We start from the raw sequence: 8042 nt of genomic DNA on the forward strand, positions 1-8042 counted from the left end.
AATGTTCTGTGAATGCAAAGCTGTAAAAAGTCATTAATTTGTACCCTTGTCAGCCTGCCTTATTCTTATCCTATCTTATCTTATCTTAAAGTGGTTGTAAACGTTCATTTTTTTTTTCTTAAATAACAAACATATCACACTTACCTCCAATGGTACAGTTCGTTTTGCACAGTGTGGCCCAGATCATCGTCTTCTGAGGTCCCCCGGGGGCGCTCACCGCTCCTCCCCGCATCGGTAAACCACCTGGGAGAAGCACTTTCCCTGGGGGTTTCCTTGTGGGCGCGCTCCCGAAGCCAGCATTTGGGTGCATAGACACAGAATGCCGGACTCAGCCCTGCCCCCCCAGCGCCCGCATCATTGGATTTGATTGACAGCAGGGAGAGCCAATGGCTGCGCTGCTATCATTCTATCCAATCAAGAGCCAAGAACCCCGGGCAGAGAGGTCCAGCGCGTCTCCACTGAGGGAACAAAGGTTTAGGTAAGTAAAACGGGGGGGCTGGGGGGCCAGTCACTGTCAGAAGTTTTTTCACCTTAATGCATAGGATGCATTAAGGTGAAAAAAACACAAGGGTTTACAATCCCTTTAATGTTACTCTAACAAATTATGCAAATCTTTTTTTCCCCGAGTGTGTCGTAATGCTGAAAGATAAAGCTCCCCTAAAGTAAATGCATAAGTGCATGTTAACATTCCGCTACATTACATAAAAGTCCCACTAATGTGATATAATTTTGATCAACAGACTTTATTGAATATATTTTGGGGTGAATAAATAAAGCTGCACAAAAAAAAACTCAAATGGATTTTATTTTAATGTAACTAGTCTAAGTACCTATATTTATCTTGATATCAACCCCCTTAATCCCCAGTACAGCAGCACTTATACTGAAAAATACAGAGCCAGCACTGGCAGCCAATCAGGCTGTGCTGCTGTGCTCATACACTAAAAGAAGAAGAGAACAGCATGATAATATATCAATATACTGCTGTTCTTTCACTGTCCAATCAGCAAGCTGCTGCTGTGGTGTTTGAGGACCCGGCTGTGCATACAATAAACTTTATTCTAAAGCGGTGAATGACGGTCCCAATATCTAACAGATGTCAAAGCCACAGATGTACACACAGAGCATAAAGTCGTCCAAGTAAGGGTTTGAGCTCAGTATGGTATTTTGGCACAGGGTGGGCAATTTTATAAACAGTAATAGGCTGGTAAATTGAAATTCTGTTTGAATTATAGTAAAATTCAGTAAATCCATAACTAGAAAATACATACAGTATGTGTAGGTTATTTTTTGCCAATCTAACTCTAACAGAAGTTTACTACTCATGCATCTGCTTGGGAATGTGCTACATTTTACCATCTGCTTATCAGTTACACAGCACTAAAATGTTGTGTTCTGTCATTTTTCACATGCTGACATTTTTGATTCATAAACACTATGAAAAACACATATTTCAGCTATGTATGTACCTATCTGCCTGTATTTAATCTAAAAATCATGGTACCGTTGGATAGAACTTAAAATCATCTACATTTCCAACAACTAAATAGGAATCTCTGAGACCAGACACTGTCTACCCTGAGGCTAGTAAAACTTGTAAAACATTGCAGGGCAGTGCCAGCTCTTGCAGAAAGCAGTGTGATGCACATTTCTGCAGATCGTACTCCTTACTTTCTCTTAAATGTTTTTGGGGCGTCACCTAGTCTTCATTTACACAGCCCAAAACTTTACTGATATTATTAGATGTGTTCTCTAGGAGAAAAGTTCTTGTGTAATGATCTGTAAAACACTTGTGTATAGATGCGTTTTAAAAGCGTAAAGATGCGTATACTCATTTATTTTTCCCCTTTGTTTAGACTTAGAGCAGAACTTCAGTCATGTTTTCATCTTTCCATCTATTAAATCTTCTGCCCTTGTTGTTTTAACTTTGGATAGTATTTTTTTTCCCTGTTAGTAAATACCTTATACAGTCCACTTCCTGTTTCTTGTCTGGTAAAAAGCCTAGGCTTATGACATCATGCACAGCTCTCTCTCTCACTCTTGTGAGAGTTTGCCAGGAAGGGAGGGAGGATGAGTCATAAGAGGGCCAATGAGAGCTGCAGAGCTGGAGGTGAGCCTCTGTGTGACTGTGTAAATCTAGGAAGTGAACAGGCAGCAGCTTCAGCTGCCTACAGTTAAAATTGTTGCAGCCAGACTCAGTGGAGGGAGATTTCTGCAGCATATTTGGCAAGTACAGAATCACAGTATATATAAAATAATATGCAAAGTGGAAAGGGAAGCTTCAGGATGGCAAAGATGTTTTTATTACAGATTATGTGAGCAGACTGCAGTTCCTCTTTAAGCATCTCTTCTACAGGGAGAACAAGGTTAATGTTTGTAGTCATTCCTCATGACTGAGGTCCTCATGCACCCTTATTAGCGTAGTTGCCCTTCTCTTGAATTTCTCCAGTTAAAGCAAATCACTCCTGAGGACTGGTGACCAGAACTGGACGGCATATTCAAGATATTTTTATTACAGATTATGTGAGCAGACTGTAGTTCCTCTTTAAGTGCATTTATACGCATAAGCCTGTAAAGCACATGTTCTTAGATGCAGATTTTTGGATTCTGCATTACAGATCTGAATGAAACTCATGTTTACAGACCTGTGTGAATGGCTCCATTGAAAAAAAAGGAACTGTGTTCAGATCCATAATTAAAAAATTATACATGCATACATACATGCCCTAGCTTTGACCTGCATTTACTGTATCCAATGCAGAAAAATGCAGGTCACCGCTGACAGTGTTAATGAACCCTGAAAGTGGTTGTAAACCTCAGACATAAAATATGAATAAAGCATATCCCTCTAGAGTGTGTACTTGTCTCACTTAAGAGCAGTAACTGTCATTTCCGTCTGCTGCTTTGTTCCTCTGCTAGCAGCATAAATCACTTCTTACAAATTTTCCTGACACCAAGAGAAAAAAGATGACAGGGGAGGGATCTCCAGCTGATTGACAGCCTCAACTCTGTTCCTGTGTGTGGTGTGGGGGGGGGGGGTGCCCTCCAATCAGCTCTCAGAGCTCTCCTCACTAAGCTCTGCAGAGTGTAACTTCAGCTCTCCACCCCCTTTTTTCTGACAGGTCAGACAAGCATTATAAATCCTGGACATTGAACAGATGTAGAGTAGAGAAGACTTCAGACAAACAGGTACAACTTATGTAGGATGATTTGTTTTATCTCTGTGTGTCACCTGAGTCCAGTCACTTCACTGGGTATATGTAAAGGTTTACAACCACATTAAAGAAGGACATGTAGCAACAGTGTGGTAAGTATAATAAAGTATAATGACGAGTGCTTGTTTTCATGTGGAATGCTGAGACATTATGATCCAACATAGTCATCCTTCCTACTCCATCCTAAGCAAACACCAAGAAAGGTCCTGAACAAGAATCAGCATTCATTCATAGACAGATCTCTAAACATATCAATAGCTCTCTGAATAGGAGAATATAGGGCATACATATATATTAGAGGCGCGCATCTTCACTGGTCTCACGATTCGATTTAATAACGATTATCTGGTTATCGATTCGATTCCGTGATGCATCACGATTACTGGCGATGGTTTCCATCGAAAAAAATTCAAACATTTAGAAGAACTCAATTTATTAAATTTTGATCTTATATAAACAGATGTAAGTCAATCTTAGAGTTTAACCCCCTGGGATACATTGTATCCAAAGAGTGTATCCATTGTACTACTTTCCTTCTCAAGTTCAGTTTACGATTACCCCCTCTTCTATTACAATTCACCCTGTCTATAACCATTAACTTAAAGGGGTTGTAAACCTTTGTATTTTTTTTTTTTAAATAACAAACATGTCATACTTACTCAAACTTACCTCCACTGTGCAGTTAGCTTTGCACAGAGTGGCCCCAGTCCTCCTCTTCTGGGGTCACCCTGGGGCGGTGGTAGCTTCTCCCAGCATCAAGTGCCCACATTGGAGAAGGCTTTCCTAAGGTGGACACCCGTGCAGGCACGCTCATGAGTCCTGCTTCTGTGTCCATTCACACAGGATGCAGGACTCGGCCCCGCCCTCCCCCAGCACCCGCGTCATTGGATTTGATTGGCAGCAACAGGAGCCAATGGCTGCGCTGCTATGAATCTATCCAATCAAGAGCTGAGACAATGGGCAGAGAGGTAGGGCGCGTCTCCACTGGTCAGTGTCAGAAGTTTTTTCACCTTAAAGTCCACCTAAAAAAAAAAAATATTAAAAGCCAGCAGCTACAAATACTGCAGCTGCTGACTTTTAATAAATGGACACTTACCTGTCCCAGGGTCCAGCGATATCGGCAGTGAAGCCGATCAATCGCTCGGGTCTCGGCAGCTGCCGCCGCCATCCTCGGTGGGAGAATCAGGAAGTGAAGCATTGCGGCTTCACTTCCTGGCTCCTTACTGCGCATGCGTGAGTCGCGCTGCGCATCCTAACTGGTCACTTTTCCATGAAAGTGTTTGCATATGGATGTGCAACTTTAGAGCCCATGGCTGCTCCTCTTAATTGAAGAAAATGAGATTTTTTAAATAGAAAATAATTTTCTTCAAGTACTATTGCCAATAATTTCAACAAAAATGTGATCTCGGCATTCCCATATTGATGGGACTGATTTAGAAGCCGACAACATGCTTCAATATCTAAATCATGGGGGATGACAGTGTATAAGCTGGATACATCCCATGTGACGAGAATGGAATCGGGAACTAACTGGACCTGTTTGATGTTATTAAGAAAATCACCTGTAGCTTTAATGTACGACTTAGTCTGTGACACCAAAGGTGCCAATACTTTATCCAAATATCTAGCTAAGGGAGCAGTTATCGATTCTTTCCCAAACACGATTGGACGACCAGGGGGATTAGTAGGGTGCTTATGTATTTTGGGCGAGATATACATCACTGGTGTAATAGGGTGGTCAGCGGTCAGGTAAGTAAACTTATCTTGATCAATAATACCATTGTTAGTGACTTGCGTTATTACCTGCTTGATCCTAACCTGTACCCGAAATACAGGACTAGAGTCGAGAGGCATAGAAGTATCCCTGATAATTGTTTCCAAATTTCCTCTTCATAGTTCATAGTATCCAAAACCACTATAGCGTCCCCCTTGTCGGCCAGTTTGATAACAACGTCGCGTCGAGCTGACAAGGATTTTGTCAGATTATTAGGTGTATGGTCAGTCATCGTATGATCATTCAGAAAAGACTTGATATCATTATCTACCTTATTACCCCTTCTATCCCTGTACATGATGTAGGTGGCACTGTTTTACTTTAAACCCTTAAGCCTATATTTTTCACTGATAAGGATAATGTATCAGTCTGTTGTATACCAGGTCTCATAGAGTAAAAGGCTTGAAGTCTAACTTGTCTAAAGAACCGGTACATATCCTGTCGCAATATGGAACTATTCATATGTTCTTTAGGACAAAAGTCCAAACTCTTGTTTAACACGGTCAATTCAGTCTCATTTTAAAGTAATAGAGAAGATATTATGTACCACGTTTGTAGTTACTGTCTTTGACGATTCCTCAATCTGGTGGCAATGCCTCAGTACTTTTGAATTCTTGTATCGCTTACCTCCCCTCCTCCTTCTGGCACAGGTCCGGTTGAAACCGCTAAACATTTTGACTTTGTAGACTTTGGAACATCCGCCCATGATAAAAGTTAGGATCTGTCCAATTATACACTTTATCATTGGCATAGTCATCATGATCCCTCTCCAATTTCGATAGTTTTTGTAGCTCTCTGTTTTTACGAAATGTCACCATTTTTTCATCATTAGATTTGTTCATCTTTGTTAGTTCCTCTTGATTCATTAATTCAGTTAATTGTTTCTCCAAGTCCAATATATGCTTTTGGTTTTATATGTGTTTGTATATACAGTATATGAAATTACACTTCTACTATATATTGTTATGAATTTAATACTTTTTTACTCTTACCTCCACATTTCAACTGCTTCATCTAAAGTCCCAAATTCCCCTTTGAATGTATTTGGATAAAGTATTGACACCTTTGGTGTCACAGACTAAGTCGTACATTAAAGATACAAGTGATTTTCGTAATAAAATCAAACAGGTTAGTTCCCGATTCCATTCTCCTCACATGGGATGTATCCAGCTTATACACTATCATCCACCATGATTTAGATATTGAAGCATGTCGTCAGCTTCTAATTTAGTCCCGTCAATATGGGAATGCCGAGATCACATTTTTGTTGAAATTATTGGCAATAGTACTTGAAGAAAATTATTTCCTATTTAAAGAATCTCATTTTCTTCAATTAAGAGGAGCAGTGATGGGCTCTAATGTTGCACCTCCATATGCAAACACTTTCATGGAAATGATTGAGAATTCGTTCATTTATAATAATAAACTGTTTCTGGACTACTGTAAATGGTGTTCCAGATTCACTGATGACATTGATTTTAGATAATCACCTGAATGACCGCAACATACAGGGATATATAATGTAATACTGACACATAATCACACACATAGGTTGGACTTGATGGACTTGTGTCTTTTTTCAACCTCACCTACTATGTAACTATGTAACTATGTAACTATGACATGTTTGCTATATGGACATCACTTCTATTGTTTCATGATTATCTAAATTATCTTGTGCTGGGTCTGCGATTTAACATTGTGTAGTACTAAACAGGTATTGTTTTTAGATACCATGTTGAGTATACAGGGATTGAAGATCATAAGTGATCTTTATATAAAAACTACAGATCAAAATCAGCTATTGCACTATACTAGTTTCCACCCTCCAGGTGTCTCTAGACCTATTCCTAAGAGTCAGCTGACCCACGTAACTAGGATTGTAAATGTCTCTGAAATTTGTCATCAGTGACTTAATGAAATGGAAGACTCACTTACCCTCTAGAAGTAGTACAAGATGAACGGGGGTGATTCCCTCTGTTATTAGACACAAAACCACTAAACACAATAGGATTCCATTTGTGTCACAATTCCATCCTTTTTCGTTCAAGATATTCAGTATTATCAGGAAACACTGGTCTATACTGGGTGAGAACTTTCCCAGTATTCCTGAATTTAATGTACCACCCCTCCTGTCTTACAGATGAGGTAGAACATTGCGAGATTGACTGGTTAGGACTGATCAATACTGCACCCCAACTGCCCATATAACATTTTTGGGACCCCGCAACAATGGTTCTTTTCCACGTTTGAGCTGCATTCAATGCAATTCAATGATTAAAGGTCAATTTTTGTCTCACCCCCATAGAGGTCATAGGATTGATATTAAAGGATATTACACCTGTCAGTCTTCATACGTTATTTATGTGATTAAATGTCCTTGCGGGCTCCTCTATGTGGGAGAGACAACAAAGAAAGTGAAGGATCGCATCGCCCGTCATAAATATTCCATAAAAGATAAACTTACATAATTGCCATTAGCTAGGCACTTTGTTGAGAAGGGCCATGCGATCTCACAGCTTAAAGGGGTTGTAAATCTTATGTTTTTTCCCTAAATGCATCCTATACATTTAGGGGAAAAAACACCTGTCAGTGACCGGCCCCCCAGCCCCCCCATTTTACTCACCTAAACCTTCGTTCCCTTGGCAGGGACGCGCTGTCTCTCTGCCCAGGGTTCTTAGCTCTTGATTGGATAGATTGATAGCAGCACAGCCATTGGCTCCCGCTGCTGTCAATCAAATCCAATGACACGAGTGCCGGGGGGTGGGGCCGAGTCCTGCATTCGACCTCTATGGACGCCGAATGCTGGACTCGAGAGCACACCCACAAGGTAACCACCTAAGGGAAACTCTTCTCCGAGGGGGTTATCAGATGTGGGGAGGAGACGCGAGAGCCTCCGGGGGACCCCAGAAGACCAGGTTCGTACAACTCTGTCCAAAACGAGCTGCACGGTGGAGGTAAGTATGATATGTTTGTTATTTCTTTTTTTATTTTTTTTATTTACCTTTACAATCACTTTAAGTTTATGGTTATAGACAGGGTGAATTGTAATA

The sequence above is a fragment of the Aquarana catesbeiana genome, linkage group LG05 (assembly GCF_042186555.1).
Source record: "Aquarana catesbeiana isolate 2022-GZ linkage group LG05, ASM4218655v1, whole genome shotgun sequence".
NCBI lineage: Eukaryota > Metazoa > Chordata > Amphibia > Anura > Ranidae > Aquarana > Aquarana catesbeiana.